Source organism: Chiloscyllium plagiosum, chromosome 3 (genome assembly GCF_004010195.1).
Source record: "Chiloscyllium plagiosum isolate BGI_BamShark_2017 chromosome 3, ASM401019v2, whole genome shotgun sequence".
NCBI classification, from domain to species: domain Eukaryota; kingdom Metazoa; phylum Chordata; class Chondrichthyes; order Orectolobiformes; family Hemiscylliidae; genus Chiloscyllium; species Chiloscyllium plagiosum.
Genome location: NC_057712.1, coordinates 2,544,440 through 2,561,301, shown reverse-complemented (window position 1 = coordinate 2,561,301; position 16,862 = coordinate 2,544,440). Strand labels below are relative to the sequence as shown.

The 16,862-nt window shown below is 42.1% G+C and overlaps 1 protein-coding gene and 1 long non-coding RNA gene across 9 annotated transcripts in view; both read right to left on the bottom strand.

Annotated features, from left to right (window-relative positions):
- LOC122540417 overlaps positions 1–15,617 on the bottom strand; it is an 18,591-nt gene extending 2,974 nt beyond the window's left edge. The window contains exons 1-2 of the long non-coding RNA XR_006309301.1: positions 15,542–15,617; positions 6,260–6,264 (exon numbers count right to left, since the gene is read on the bottom strand). This is a non-coding gene — a long non-coding RNA (uncharacterized LOC122540417). The remainder of the gene's footprint in view (positions 1–6,259; positions 6,265–15,541) is intronic.
- The window catches only part of dnmt3ab (DNA (cytosine-5-)-methyltransferase 3 alpha b), a 571,533-nt gene that overhangs the window by 397,067 nt on the left and 157,604 nt on the right, over positions 1–16,862 (bottom strand). The gene's annotated exons all lie outside the window — the stretch shown is intronic.

The following is a 16,862-nucleotide window of genomic DNA, read 5'->3' as shown; positions in this document are numbered from 1 at the left end:
CACCCTCACCTTAACCTCCTTCCACCTATCGCATTCCCAACACCCCTCCCCCAAGTCCCTCCTCCCTACCTTTTATCTTAGCCTGCTTGGCACACCCTCCTCATTCCTGAAGAAGGGCTTATACCCGAAACGTCGATTCTCCTGCTCCTTGGATGCTGCCTGACCTGTTGCACGTTTCCAGCAACGCATTTTTCAACTCTGATCTCCAGCATCTGCAGTCCTCACTTTCCCCAGGTTGTATTGAAGCACTGTGAACATCCATCAAAACATTTTGATGGAACCTTTGATTGTCAATTATGGAATGATTACGCTGCTGTGTTTCCGTGTATGGTATTGCTAAAGCTTGCTCTGACTGATGATAATTGTTTGTGTATATTAGTACACAAAGTGTGCACTAGTGAGTGTATTAGTACACACAGTGTGTACGATGTCAGTATTAGTACACACAGTGTGTACTCGTGTGTGTATCAGCATACACAGTGTGTACTAGGTCAGTATTAGTATACGCAGTGTGTACTAGTGTGTGTATTAGCATACACAGTTTGTATTAGTGTGTGTATTAGTACACACAGTGTGTACTAGGTCTATATTAGTGTACACAGTGTGTACTAGTGTGTGTATCAGCATACACAGTTTGTATTAGTGTGTGTATCAGCATACACAGTGTGTACTAGTGTGTGTTATCAGCATACACAGTGTGTACTAGTGTGTGTATCAACATACACAGTGTGTACTAGTGTGTGTTATCAGCATACACAGTGTGTACTAGTGTGTGTATCAGCATACACAGTGTGTACTAGTGTGTGTTATTAGCATACAGTGTATACTAGTGTGTGTATCAGCATACACAGTGTGTACTAGTGTGTGTTATTAGCATACACAGTGTATACTAGTGTGTGTACCAGCATACACAGTGTGTACTAGTGTGTGTTATCAGCATACACAGTGTATACTAGTGTGTGTATCAGCATACACAGTGTGTACTAGTGTGTGTATCACCATACAGTGTGTACTAGTGTGTGTTATCAGCATACACAGTGTGTACTAGTGTGTGTATCAGCATACACAGTGTGTACTGGTGTGTTATCAGCATACACAGTGTGTACTAGTGTGTTATTAGCATACACAGTGTGTACTAGTGTGTGTATCACCAAACACAGTGTGTACTAGTGTGTGCATCAGCATGCACAGTGTGTACTAGTGTGTGTATCAGCATACACAGTGTATACTAGTGTGTGCATCAGCATACACAGTGTATACTAGTGTGTGTATCAGCATACACAGTGTGTACTACTGTGTATATCACCATACACAGTGTGTACTAGTGTGTGCATCAGCAAACACAGTATGTACTAGTGTGCCTATCAGTAGACAGTGTGCTGTGTCAGATGGAGGGTGAGCAAACTAATTCCAATACACACACTAGTATACACTGTGTATGCTGATAACACACACTAGTACACACTGTGTATGCTGATAACACACTAGTACACACTGTGTATGCTGATACACACGCTAGTATACACTGTGTATGCTGATAACACACACTAGTACACACTGTGTATGCTGATAACACACTAGTACACACTGTGTATGCTGATACACACGCTAGTATACACTGTGTATGCTGATAACACACACTAGTACACACTGTGTATGCTGATACACACACTAGTATACACTGTGTATGCTAATAACACACACTAGTACACACTGTGTATGCTGATACACACACTAGTACACACTGTGTATGCTGATAACACACACTAGTACACACTGTATGGTGATACACACACTAGTATACACTGTGTTATAATACAGGGATGGCAGATGATAAACATGTGCGCAATGAACCTACTTTTCATCTGGATAAACTGGAAAGATCTTACATTATAATAATGATTCCACATCAGAAATATGTAACTGTCTGTAAAGTACTTTGAAATGTCCAGTGATTTTGAAAAATATAAGTCTTTCGGTTCTCTCTTTGCCACACAATGTGACACTGCGGAGACTGAGCTTCCCCTGGATGATCTACTCAGTAAATTAGAAGCAGGAACCTGTGTAACTAAAGGATATAACTGAGCTACTAATCATGGAACTGCTGCTCATGTTTCCCAAGGTTCAGTATTTGACATATAAATTATAACGCAGGGCCTCTAAGGTTAACCACTTAACCACACTTCTAGAAAGAGTTCAGTACATTTTTCAAATACACGTGTTAATGCTACCACAACCACAATTCTGCCATATTTTGCTTTCTAATCACATGACAATGCAGAAAGGTTTTTGATAAATCCAAAGCCCCCAATGCATCTTCAGATTTGAATTCAAATGTTAAGAAGAAATTCCCAGCACATGTCCAGGGTTATAAGTTGTTCAATGGTATTCAGAGCTGGAATGGTGCATTGAAATGCAATCTTGTTCCATTTTGCCAGGCAATATAAAGAGGCAAATCCGGCCAAATTTGTGCTGAAAAAAATGTTAAGTTGGCCTTGGAAAAAACTGCCTTCAGTCCAGAATTAATTCACTTTAACAATATTTAAGTGTTTAGACATGTGGATCAAAATGAAACAAACTGGTGTATTGTGTTGGAATAAATTAACGTTGCCTTCATTCCAAAATTAATGAGAAATGTATTGCTGAATTCAACGTTCACCCATTGTAATTTTGTGGCTGACTATATTCTCACAATTAAACTTACAGACAGGAGATGTCTGTATACATGTCAACCTTTAATACCTCCAAGAATCACTTCATAAATGAGAGCTGACTTACGGAGAGGGTATACAGTGTCAACTCATGGTTTTTGGTGCTTGTAGTCACCATTTTGAAAGGTGGAAAAGCAATGAGACTGATAATTCATATTAAAGTAATGTGGCATAGTTTGTAAAATAAATTGATGATACAGCCAGCTTCAGAATCAACCCTCAATAACAAATCATCTTCCTTTCCATCCACTGAGTTGGATGTTTGAAATTTGTGAATGATCTGACAGCAACATGTGCATTAATCATATCAATAATTTAATGAGAAAACTACTCAAAGCATCAAGTAGGACAATGTGCATATTTCCCCACTTTACAATGTTTTCTTTCTCTGTCAGAAATCCACTGACTCCATTCAGTGTTAACATGATCCAGGAATGGCTTAGTGAGAAACACACATCTAACAGGGGAACAATGAAGACAGGCCACTTGGTATAATCTCAATGTGGGTGTCAATTATTCATATTACAGTCATACAGTCATGGAGACGTACAGCACGGAAACAGACCTTTCAGTCCAACTCGTCCATGCCAACTAGATATCCTAACTTAATCTAGTCCCATTTGCCAGCATTTGGCCCATATCCCTCTAAACCCTTCCTATTCATTTACCCATCCGGGTGCCTTTTAAATGTTGGAATTGTACCAGCATCCACCACTTCCTCTGGCAGCTCATTCCATACACACATCCCCCTCTGCGTGAAGAAATTGCCCCTTAGGTCCCTTTAATCTTTCCTCTCTCACCCTATACCTATGCCCTCTTGTTCTGGACTCCCCCACATGGGGAAAAAGACCTTGTCTACTTATACCATCCATGCCCCTCATGATTTTATAAACTTCTATAAGGTCACCCCTCAGCCTCCGATGTTCCAGGGAAAACAGCCCTAACCTATTCAGCCTCTCCCCATAGCTCAAATCCTCCAGCCTGGCAACAGTCTTGTAAAAATCTTTTCTGAATACTTTCAAGTTTCACAACCTTCCTATAGCAGGGAGGCCAAAATTGCATGCAATATTCCAGTAGTGGCTGAACAGCCAGAACATGACCTCTCAACTTCCACATTCAATGCACTGACCAATAAAGGAAATTTACCAAACACCTTCTGCACTATCCTGTCTATTTATGAGTCCACTTTCAAGGAACTATGAATCTGCACTGCAAGGTCTTTTTGTTCAGTAATACTCCCCAGGACGTTACCATTAAGTGTATAAGTCTTGCCCTGATTTGCCTTTCCAAAAAGCAGCACCTCACATTTATTTAAATAAAACTCCACCTGCCAATCCATTGACCCATTTGATCAAGATCCTGTTGTACTCTGAGGTAACATTCTTCACTGTTCACTACACCCCCTATTTTGGTGTCATTTGCCAACTTACTAACTATACCTCCTATGTTCATATTCAAATCATTTGTATAAATAACCAAAATCAGTGGACCCAGCACCGATCCCTGTGGCACACCACTGGTCACAGGCCTCCAGTCTGAAAAACCACCCTCTACTTCATTTCATCGGTTGGAAAGAAAATGAATGATCCCCACATTAGTGGGGAAAGGAAATTTACTAAACACTTTCTGCACTATCAAGGAAAGTGGACTCATTAGCTGCATTCTTTATCAGGACCCAGAGACACCTATCGTGTGCATTATTGATCATGGACATGCACAAAATCTCCAGCAGGGAACTTGATGTTTGACACGGCTTTATGCTTAAAATTGTCTTTAATGCCATTTCATTGGCCATGGATGCATGTTCTAGTTTTCTCATGCCCTGCGGCTTTCACTACAACTGTCTATGAACCTTTCCACTCCACAGTTGTGTTGCTGGGTACATCAAAATTCACATGCATTTCATCAATATAGTAATGAGGCATTATGGGTATTTGTGTTTTGAGCTGCAGTCAGAGCAGAAAAGGATTTGTCTATTTTTGCTGCAAAACATGGGGAAACCTTCCCTTTGGAGGAATAACGTGCACTGTGGATAAAGGGAAGCCTGTACATTGGGATAAAGGGACGCCTGTATATTGGGATAAAGTGAAGCCTGACATTGGGATAAAGGGACGCCTGACATTGGGATAAAGGGACGCCTGTACATTGGGATAAAGGGAAGCCTGTACATTGGGATAAAGTGAAGCCTATACATTGGGATAAAGGGACGCCTGTACATTGGGATAAAGGGAAGCCTGTACATTGGGATAAAGGGACGCTTGTACATTTGGATAAAGTGAAGCCTGTACATTGGGATAAAGTGAAGCCTGTACATTGGGAAAAAGGGACGCCTGTACATTGGGATAAAGTGAAGCCTGTACATTGGGATAAAGGGATGCCTGTACATTGGGATAAAGGGACGCTTGCACATTGGGATAAAGTGACGCCTGTACATTGGGATAAAGGGACGCCTGTACATTGGGATAAAGTGAAGCCTGACATTGGGATAAAGGGACGCTTGTACATTGGGATAAAGTGAAGCTTGACATTGGGATAAAGTGAAGCCTGTACATTGGGATAAAGGGACGCTTTACATTGGGATAAAGTGAAGCCTGACATTGGGATAAAGGGATGCCTGTACATTGGGATAAAGGGATGCCTGTACATTGGGATAAAGTGATGCTTGTACATTGGGATAAAGTGAAACCTGTACATTGGAATAAAGTGAAGCCTGTACATTGGGATAAAGTGAAGCCTGACATTGGGATAAAGGGACGCCTGTACATTGGGATAAAGGGAAGCCTGTACATTGGGATAAAGGGGCGCTTGCACATTGGGATAAAGTGAAACCTGTACATTGGGATAAAGGGACGCCTGTACATTGGGATAAAGGGACGCCTGTACATTGGGATAAAGTGAAGCCTGACATTGGGATAAAGGGACGCTTGTACATTGGGATAAAGTGAAGCCTGACATTGGGATAAAGTGAAGCCTGTACATTGGGATAAAGTGAAGCTTGACATTGGGATAAAGTGAAGCCTGTACATTGGGATAAAGGGACGCTTGTACATTGGGACAAAGTGAAGCCTGACATTGGGAAAAAGGGATGCCTGTACATTGGGATAAAGGGACGCCTGTACATTGGGATAAAGTGAAGCCTGTGCATTTGGATAAAGGGACGCCTGTACATGTAATATACTTGGATTTTCAGAAGACAATGATAAGGATCTACATCAAATGTTATTGCAGAAAATGGTAGCTCTTGTTGAGGGTAGTGTTATATTAGCACTGCTGGCAGAAAACAGACAGCATGCATGAATAGATCCTTATCTGATTGGCAGAAGGCTCTATTCCTGATGAAGGGCTTTTGCCCGAAACGTCGATTTTCCTGCTCCTCGGATGCTGCCTGACCTGCTGTGCTTTTCCAGCACCACTCTAATCTAGACTCTGGTTTCCAGTGTCTGCAGTCCTTGTTTTTACCTAGATTGTTACAAATGCAGTATCACAATGGTGCAGTCTCAACGTTTTACAACTTGTATTGACACCTTGGACATGGAGAGTGAAGGCACAGTGGCTACAGTTACATTGACACCAAGAGGACAGGAAACTGTGTTGTAAACAAAAGATGTAAGGAAGTTTCAGATGGATATAGATACTGGCAAAAATCTGACAATGGAGTATATGGTGGGAAAATGTGATCGCTTTGAATAGTAGAGGAAAAACGAGTATTACTTAAACAACGACTGAATGCAGAAATCTGAGATGCAGGCGATTTCGGTGTTTTGGTCATGAGCTACAAAAACATAGTGTGCAGGAGAGCAAATAATCAGAAAGGAATCAAACAGAAAAGTAAGCACGTTATGCTTCAGTCATACAGGTCGAATACTGTGCACAGTTCTGGCTCTCCTTATTTAAGGAAAGATGCAAACATATTGCAGGCAGTTCAGAGGAAATTGCTCGCCTGAATGAGTGGGTTGTCTTATGAGGAAGGATTGGACAGATGGAGCTTGTTTCCAATGGAAACGTTTAGAAGAATGAAGGGGAACGATTGAACTGTACAAGTTCCTGAATTATGTGGACAAGGTGGATTGGAAAGAGTGTTTCTTCAAAACTAGGGGGCCACTGGCTTAAAATACGGGGCCACCCGTTCAGGACAAAGGTGGGAGAGTTTGTTTATTTCTGTGGGTTGTGTAATTTTGAAAGTGTCTGCCTCCAGATTGCAGAGTTATTGAATATTTTTAAAGAGAGGTGAATGGAGAGAGACAGGAGGTGATGGCCCAGTGGTCTTATCACTGGATTGTTGATGTCCTGAGGAACCAGGTTTGCTTCCCACCTTGGCAGATGGTAGAATTTGTCTGTGAGGGCAGCTGAAGTGGAAAACCTCACGACCTTTAAAAAGTACTTGGGTGGCACTTGAACTGTCATAACATGCAAGGTCGTGGGCTGAGTGGGATTAGTATCAGAGTAGTATATTTTTGGCAGCGCTGACTCAATAGATTGAAGGTGCCTCTCCTGGACTGTATGATTATATCATTCTATGAATTAACAGGGTGTCCTGCAGTGAATGAAAGAGGAATTTCGTTGCCTACTAATCCTGAGAAAAATGATACCAAACACACACACACACACACACACACAAAGGGAAACGGTTTATAGTACAGACAGTAAGAATAAAGAATACACCGTTTTAAAGTCCTTGGAATCTTTGAGATATTCAATTTTGAATCTGACACCATGTGTTTAATGCTGATTCGCATCGTCAGCAATCCTAATGCTTGTCGATATCATGGCGTTGTCGGTGAGTGGCCACTCTTTCAATTTGCTTTTTCCCCAGGCATTGTCTTTTGAGATGATTAGGAGCATCCAGAAAGGAGAAAGAGGCCTCCAGGTGCTGCTGCTCCTTCACTTTGCTCTGCTGCTCAGAAACAGCAACTGAAATCTGGTTCACAGGGAGCCTCAGCTCCTTCTCTCATTGTAGCCTGAATCCACACAAAGAGCTGAATCCCGTCCAGGAGATGGGAATGACTGATCACGACATCAAGGCAGATTGAGTGCAGCATTAAAGTGCCTGAGGAAAACTGGAGCCGAATGGGCATCAAGGGAAACCCCTCCATTGGTTGGAGTTATCCTGGTGAGTGCTGGTCATTCATCTCAATCCTGGATCATCTCTGCAGGAGTTCCTCAGGGGAGTATCCTTTTCCCACATAATAAGTTCAGAAATAAGAAAGTTCACTGATGATTGCACAATGTTCACCTTCATCCATAGCTCTTCAGATTCTGGAGCAAGTTGTGTCCATATGCAGCAAAATGGAGACCACATTGAAGCTGATAGTGATTAATGACAAGTAGGATTTGCATCTCTCAGTTGTCAGGCAATAAATATTTTCAATAAGAATGAGTCTAACAAGTTATCTTGAAATTCAACATTATTGTCATTGCAGAAGCCTTTACCGCCTGAATTTCCAATTGTGTTTCTTTAATAGTGGCTTTCAGTCGTGAAACCTACTTTCAATATCCACTCTATTAAAATGTTTCATAAATGTACAAACCCCTTTTCAGGTCATTTCTCAGCATTATGTTTTAAAGAGCTACAAGTCCAGTCTGTCAATTCTTTCCTGATATATAAATCCAAGAACTTTCAGTACCATTCTTGCATATCTTCTCTTTTCCCACCCCACTTTCTCAATATCCTTATCATTATATGGTAGCCTGAACTGCATGCAATGCTCTAAGTCTGGTCTAACCAGTGCTCAATACAGATTTAGCTGAAATTCCCAATTTTCAACTATGAGCTTGGCCTAATTATTGCGCGATTTAGGAGATTCAGACCGAAGTTGGTAATCTCAGTGAACGCTTCAGTGGACTGCTGCATTATCAGAGGTGCCCCCTTTTGGATTAAACGTTGGATTAGGCCTTGTCTTTATGTTTAAGTGAATACGAATTATGGTACAAAAGGAGAACAGGGAGTTTTGTTTCCAGTGATCTGGTGTACATTCTGAAATTATCTGAAACTAAGAGTCTAATGACGACCATGAATCCACTGTCAATTATTGGTTGGCTCTTAAACTGCCCACTAGACAATAAATGCTATCCTAGCCAGTGGTGCCCTCATCCCGTGAATGGACTTTTAAAAAATTCTTTGCTCAACGATCATCAAACTGCGCTGTCCCAGAGCTTAGGCAAGAAGACTAGGGTACATTAAGGGTGACAACCCAAAGCAGTCAAAAAAAAAAATCACAAACAAAATCCTCATCACATACACAGTCCTGCATAATTGACAGAGGATTTTTAAAATGTGTTATCATTTTTCTTCGCTTTTATGTGCTTATCAAAATTTACAAAAGTAGACTTTCATACTTTGACAGTAATATTCATGTTCCTCTCACATCATGGTGAAGAACTGGAAAACCAAGGCAATGCACCAACTTGCCAAGGGTTTTTGATGGTATTCCCAAACTGTGATGTCCATCGGCTCAAAAACCAAGACCAACAATTACATGGGAATGTCACTACCTGCAAGTTTCTCCTCCAAATCACAAACCATTCTGACTTCAAAATACATCACTGTTCCTTTCTTTCCCCTGAGTTCCTGGAATTCTCTACCTAACACCAAGTTGCAAAATTTTGCGAATATACCTAAATACAGCCTGGAAACAACCTGATGCTTAAATCTTCATCAGCGCTATCACCTCCACAGCCACTGAGGATGCAATCTTTGCCTGTTTCTAAGTTGGAGTTGTACATTGTACATAAAAAACCTGTGCTCAGCCTATTATTCTGCTTATGAAAGTCAGTGAGTTTGCCAATTCAATTCCAGTTGCCAATTTATTTCAAGCAAGACACTTGGCCAAAATAAAAAGCTTACTTTAACAATGTGGTTTCTATCCAAACTAATCCTTGCCTTTAAATTTAAATTAGATTCCCTACAGTGTGGAAACAGGCTCTTCAGCCCAACCAGTCCACACCAAACCTCCGAAGAGTAATTCGCCCAGACCAATTTCCCTCTGACTAATGCACCTAACACTATGGGCAATTTAGAAAGGCCAATTCACCTGACCTGCACATCTTTGGACTGTGGGAGGAAACCGGAGCACCCGGAGGAAACCCACGCAGACACGGGGAGAACGTGCAAACTCCACACAGACAGTCGCCCGCGGCTGGAATCGAACCTGGGACCCTGGTGCTGTGAGGCAGCAGTGCTAACCACTGAGCCACTGTGCCGCCCAGTTTGCTCAAAAACTTCTTTAAAAAAGAATAGTTCTTTACAGAAACATAAAGTAAAGTCAGGCAAAGCTCACTTCTCTCGTCAACCTGTTGGAGTTGTGTCATAGTTAACTCTCTCATCATAAGTTTAAGCAATGAGCTAGAAAATAAACCAAGAGCAGTGGGAGGCAGGGTTGTGAAGGATATGCCAAAAGCAGTTTTGAATATTGGTTGTGAGGTGTGGAATTTCATCCTCTTCAGTAAATATAGCTTTAAAATTGGACCAGTGGTGACGAGATACAGAGTGCTAAGACGTTTAAATCCCAGGCAGCCTGGATTAACAAGGCTTTTGTATTTTTCTTCATACATCACATACCATAACAGGTGCACTGGACTGCAACAGTTTTCTTGTTAACAAGATTAAAAAGGAACATTCAAACTTCTCACTATCTTGAATAACCATCCTAATTAAACAGTGAAGCTGACTGGAATAATGTGCCCTTTAGTTGCCCAGCTGACTCATTAGGAGAGCAGCTGACTTTCTAACACTTGTGGACACGTGAAGCTCAAAATAAATTACTGCTCTTTTCTTTATAATCCCAGACTGATACTGTCTGAGGACACCAAGTTCCAATTGCATCGGAAGATGCTACGGAGTTATCCTGAAAGACTGGGCATGTATATGTTCGGAAAGACAGGGCATGTATATGTTCGGAAAGACTGGGCATGTATATGTTCAGAAAGACTGGGCATGTATATGTTCGGAAAGACTGGGCATGCATATGTTCGGAAAGACTGGAGATGCATATGTTCGGAAAGACTGGGCATGTATATGTTCGGAAAGACTGGGCATGTATATGTTTGGAAAGACTGGGCATGTATATGTTCGGAAAGACTGGGCATGCATATGTTTGGACTGATGAGGTTTGCTTCTCCAGCTGTAAAGCACTATTTTCAGTTTGCCAATTGATTCAGAATCAAACAGTCTAGCCAGTAGGACAAAAACATAAAAACAAGCTGATCCAAAAAAAAAAACACATCTAGTTTTTCTCTGGCCAAGAACTGTGGCTTGCTTTTGAATGTTCAATATTCTGCCTCGCATAGAAAATAGTGTGAAATCTAAATTTCTCAGTTTTACATTTTCTATTGTAAATACAGAACTATCGAGAAAAGTATGTATGGGATAGAAGGGATAATGGTGAAAGTAGGTAGAAATGGGCCCAAATTTTGTTTTATTCACTTGTGGGACTTGCGTGTGACTAGCTGGCCAGCATTTATTGCCTGTCTTGTTAGTAAAGAAACAAACAGGCAGCTCCATGCAAGATGCAAATGGTTACCCAACTTTCTCGATATATTCTCCGAATTTTCAATGCTTCTATCCTGTAACACTGCTCCGGAGCAAGCTTTCTCACATTTAAAGAGCTTACTCAAGTACCATGAAGCAAATGGGTACCTCCTGCACAGAATCATTCTTTGCAAGGCTCTGGCTGAGTCAAACATGTGGCAGTTTTCCTGTTGTTAGACAATGGTTTGTGCCATGGAGTTCCACTCTGTAGTAAGCATTGCCTGAGGGAATGGTCGAGTGGTATTATTGCGGGACTATTAATCCACACGACCCTGTATTAATCTGGGGACTTGGGTTCAAATCCTGCCATGGCAGATGATGGAATTTGGATTCTATTAAGAGTCTAATGATGACCATGAAACCTGTGACAATTGTCAGGAAAAACCTATCTGGTTTAAACTGCCATTCTTGTCTGGACACAGTGATGACTGCAGATGGTGGAGAGTCAAAGTGGATAAAGTGTGGAGCTGGAGAAAGCACAGCAGATCAAGCAGCATCAGAGGAGCCGGGGGGCGGGGGGGGGGGGGGGTTGATGCTTTAGGTTGGGATTCTCCCTGAATCCTGATGAAGGATCTTGCCTGAAACTTCAACTCTTCTGCTCCTCTGATGCTGCTTGACCTGCTGTGCTTTCTCCAGCTCTACACTCGACTCTGCCATTCTTGACAGGCCTACACGTGAACTCGAGACACACAACAATGTGGTTACCTCATTAGGGATGGGTAATAAATGTTGGTCAGGCCAGAGACACCCACATCCTGTGAATGAATTTGAATAAAGGAACCCACTCTGGCACAGTGGTCTGTGCCGTTTATGTTACTGAGGGATAAAGTGGGTTAAGAAGCTGCATGACTCTTTGGCTGCTCTCCTCTCATGGCCATTTCTGCTCACCTCTTCTCATACCCCCCCCTTCCAAAAACACTGCCTCTAGAGCTCCAGTAACTGGCAGTTACTATGGACCTCCAACACAAGTTGCAATCTCTGATTTTTAAACAAGTGTCCATTTGTAAATTCAGACCAAATTAGTCTGAAGTGCTGTGGAGACCCTCCTTTATTTAGCAGTGCACAGCGGAAAATGACACCATTTGATCCGTCACACCTGTGCTGGTTCTTTGAAGGAATTGGCTAATTATTTCCAATTCCCAATGTCCCTGCATTTTTTCACTTTTCAAGGATTAAACCAATTCTCCTTTGAAAGTTATTTCTGAATCTACTTTAACTGCACTTTCAGCCAATACCTGTGGAGCATAACATATTGCTGTACAAATAGACACTTTGCATGTTATCTGTTTCACAATCACTTTAAGTCTGTGATTAGTTATTAGCCCTTCTGCTAGTTATTAGCCTTTCTGCTATTATTTCTCTTATTTACTTTAAATCCTTGCTGATTGTAAACTTTGCAGTGACATCTCCTCTTAAACTTCTCTGTCACAGGAATATAGTCCCAGAAACCCATGTGCCTGTAATTCCTCATCCCTGGAACTATTCCAGTAAATCTCTTCCTTTCTCTCCCTAAACTATGACCTTTCTGAGTGTAAGGCCTAGAATTGGACATAATCCTCCACCTGGTAGGTCCTAACCAGTGTTTTATAATGACACATAAAGTTGCCAAAGTCTTTTCGGACCATACGGCTGCTTTATCATGACAGAGCCGTCTAATGGACTGAATAATATTCTTGTTTTTACACTTGATGTATTTCATGAATGGATTAGAGTTTCTTTATGCCTCCCTTTGTAAATGTCTTCTCAATTTATTCTTACACATTCAAATAATTGTGTATGCTTTGCCCTATAGATTACTGTTCTTGCTTCCCCTGTAAAATGTACCATTTAGTTAATGTTGTCAAACCACACATCTCTGTATTAAAATTTATCTCCACATTTCATCAAACTATTGACAGCTGACTCTTTTCCTCCTTGATTTTTCCATTTTCATTTATGGAGATAATCCACCAATATCCACTACAAACTCAGTGACTCCCACATTTACCTTGATGACATTTTCTCCCACCCTACTTCCTGCAAGACCTCCAGTCGGTCCTCCCAATTTCTTTTCTCTGCCTGATGATGCAATCTATCACAGGGGAACTTCCAATGTACCTTCCTTTTTCCTGAAATGAGGACTTTGCATCATCCCCCACCACCCCCAATGCCTCTTGATATTGGCAGGGCCCACCCCAACTTCGGTCCTCATCCGTTCTCTGCTCCCACAGAACAATAAGAGGGTTCCCCTTCTCCTCACTTTCCATCCCACCAGCTTCTTGGCCATTTCTGTACCCACGGCAGAATGCCAGCACCCTTGCCTCCCTAGTCAGCATCCTACTGGGACCATTCCCTCCGTGACAGCCTGCTTTACATCTCCATCATTACCAATGCTTTGTCACGTTCCCATGGCCTGATTCCACGGAATGGTGCAGCATTTTCCCTTCTACCTTCTCTCTCTTTTCATTTTTCAAGGCTTTACCTGTACTGCTTTCAATCCAGCCCATTGTACCTGGGTCACCACTTTGTGGAACACCTTCGATCTGTCTGCAAGAATGACCCTGACTGACTGGTCACCTGCCATTTCAATACACCATCTTGCTCTGATGTTGACATTTCTGTCCTAGATCTCCCACAATGTTCCAGCAAGGTGCACCTCAAAGAGAAGGAACAACACTTCATTTTCTGCTTAGGCACTTACAGCCTTCAAGATTCAATACTAAATTCAACAACTTCAGACCACGAACTCTGATTATGCCCTTTTGCCCTGTACCTTGTTTGCATGGGTTTGCTCTCTAAAATAGCCGTTAGTATTCACATTGACTCTTTCCCTATATCTCTCCTTTTCCAGCATTAGCACTCCCTTTGCCAAATGGTCTATTACTGCTCCTGTTTTCTATGATTCTATGTTAATATGTATCAAAAAGGGCAGTTGTTCCAACATCCTACCCAGAGGGACACACCTGTCCACTCTGAAGAATAAGTGCTCACCGCTACTCTCTGTGACCTATCCTTCACCAGCTTCACATCCACATCATTTCCTTTTCATCTCATGGGGATCAAGTCTGTGAACAGTTCTACAATATAATACTTTATCAAATGTCTTTTAAAATACCATATGCACGTCAACTGCTCTACCTTCCTATCCACTCTTTCTATTTCACCATTAAAGAACTCAATCAAAGATTAATGATCTTCACTGACAGCTATGAAAGGGAAAATATCCAACCTTCCAGTGAAAGGAACACATGACACCACTTCAGGTTTTATGAACTATCCTGTTACAAACAGATGAAAAGCATGAATTAACTAAACATTGGGGGTGCAACTTTCCCCTCCTTGGATTGGCAAGAGCAAATTGCAGGAAGGAACAGAACATACTGACAGACTGAAGGAAACAGAATCTCGTTGATCAGAAAATGTTTTGTGATTTTCCACTGAAACTTTAAATGGGGACTTCAGAATCTCGCCATTGTGTGGTGACTATCTTATTTCCATGCATTTGCATCAAATATATTCAGACACCCTCTTCCACTTCTCTCCTTTTCTCGTTGGCACAAATTCCCGAGCATGTCCATCAGGTTTCCTGTGGCTGCAACTTGCCAATTGCTGCCACTATTCCTTCACCACAATGTCCCTGCTTTGTGGATGCCATCTTCCTCAATTCGCCATTCACACACATCAGCGCTGGCAAACCACCTACCTCACTTCATCACCATGCAAAACTCACAGACCGCTTCACCCTTCAACACATCACTCTGAGCTCAGGGAGTTTGAGGTCGTGCATGGCTCTGTTGGGTCACTTTGCTCAGAGGGACACGCACAGAGAACTCATGTATTTGTTTCCTTAGCACTCCCTCACTTGAGCTTACTCAGAAGCTGCCAGCCTCTGTCTACTTCACATATACTCACAGACGTCATCATTCCCCTACAGCCTGCCAACCTCCCTGTGGCCTGCATTGTTTTTCAGCACAAGGCCAGAGGCAGACTGTTTGTAATGGTAGCTAGCATGAGGCAAAGGAGTGAACATGTCACTGTGCTGCACCACGCTATACCAAGTAACATTTAAGCATCAAGTAACATTCACACCACACAAATGTCAGGCAATGACCATCTCCAATAAGAAACATTCAATGGCATTACTATCAGTGAATTCCACCACCAATATATATCCAGGGGGTTATCCCTCAGAAACCCAACTGGACTCACCACATAAACACAGTAGCTTCAAGAGCAGGTCAAAAGCTAAGAATACTGCGGTGAGTAAACTCACCCCCTAAGTCCTCAAAGCCTGTCCACTACCTACAAGGTGTGACATGTTCACTCCTAAGGGAAAAGTACTAAACTGGTCCAAGGCCAATTATATCAAAATTCGGCAGGAGCTGGGAAATGTGGATTGGATACAGCTATTTGAAGGGAAGTCCACATTTTGATATGTGGGAGGCTTTCAAAGATAGGTTGAAGATAGTGCAGATAGGCATGTCCCTTTGAAAACAAGGAATAGGAAAGGCAAGATTCATGAACCGTGGATGACAGGAGAAATTGTGCTACTAGCCAAGGGGAAAAGGGAAGCGCATGCAAGGTCCAGACAGCTGAGAACAGAACAGGCCTTGGTGGAATGTCGTGAGAGTAGGACCAACCTTAAACGAGGAATCAAGCGGGCTAAAAGGGGTCATGAAATAACTTTGGCAAGCAGAATTAAGGAGAATCCCTTTTATTCATATATAAGAAGCAAGAGGGTAACTAGGGAAAGGGTTGGTCCACTAAAGGATATGGAAGGAAGGTTGTGTGTCGAACCTAAGAAAATGGGTGAGATTCTCAATGATTACTTTGCATCAGTGTTCACTGTGGAGAGGGACATGATGAACATTGAGATTAGAGATAGAAGTTTGTTTACTCTGGGTCACATTGACATAAGGAGGGAAGATGTGTTGGGTAGGCTAAAAGATATTAAGGTGGACAAATCCCCAGGACCGGATGGGATCTATCCCAAGTTGCTGAGGGAGGTGAGAGAAGAAATAGCTGGAGCTCTGACAAATATCTTTGCAGCATCCTTAAACATAGGTAAAGTGGCGGAGGACTGGAGGGTTGCTAATGTGGTCCCCCTGTTCAAGAAGGGTAGTAGGGATATTCCCGGTAACTACAGACCAGTGAGCCTGACATCAGTGGTAGTAAAGTTGCTGGAGAAGGTACTGAGGGATAGGATCTATTTATATTTTGAAGAGAATGTGCTTATCAGTGATAGACAACATGGTTTTGTGTGGGGGAAATTGTACCTTACCAACTGAATAGATTTATTTGAGGAAGTGACCAAGTTGATAGATGAAGGAAGAACTGTTGATGTCATATACATGGGCTTTAGTGAGGCGTTTGATAAGGTTCCCGTGGTAAACTAATGGAGAAAGTGAAGTCACATGGTGTGCAGGGTGTTCTAGCTGGGTGGATAAAGAACTGGTTGAGCAACAGGAGACAGAGAGTAGTAGCTGAAGGGGGTTTCTCGAAATGGAGAAAGGTGACCAGTGGTGTTCCACAGGGGGCAGTGTTGGGGTCACTGTTGTTTGTGATATACATAAATGATCTGGAAGAGGGCATTGTTGGTCTGATCAGTAAGTTTTTAGCTGACATGAAGATTGGTGGAGTAGCAG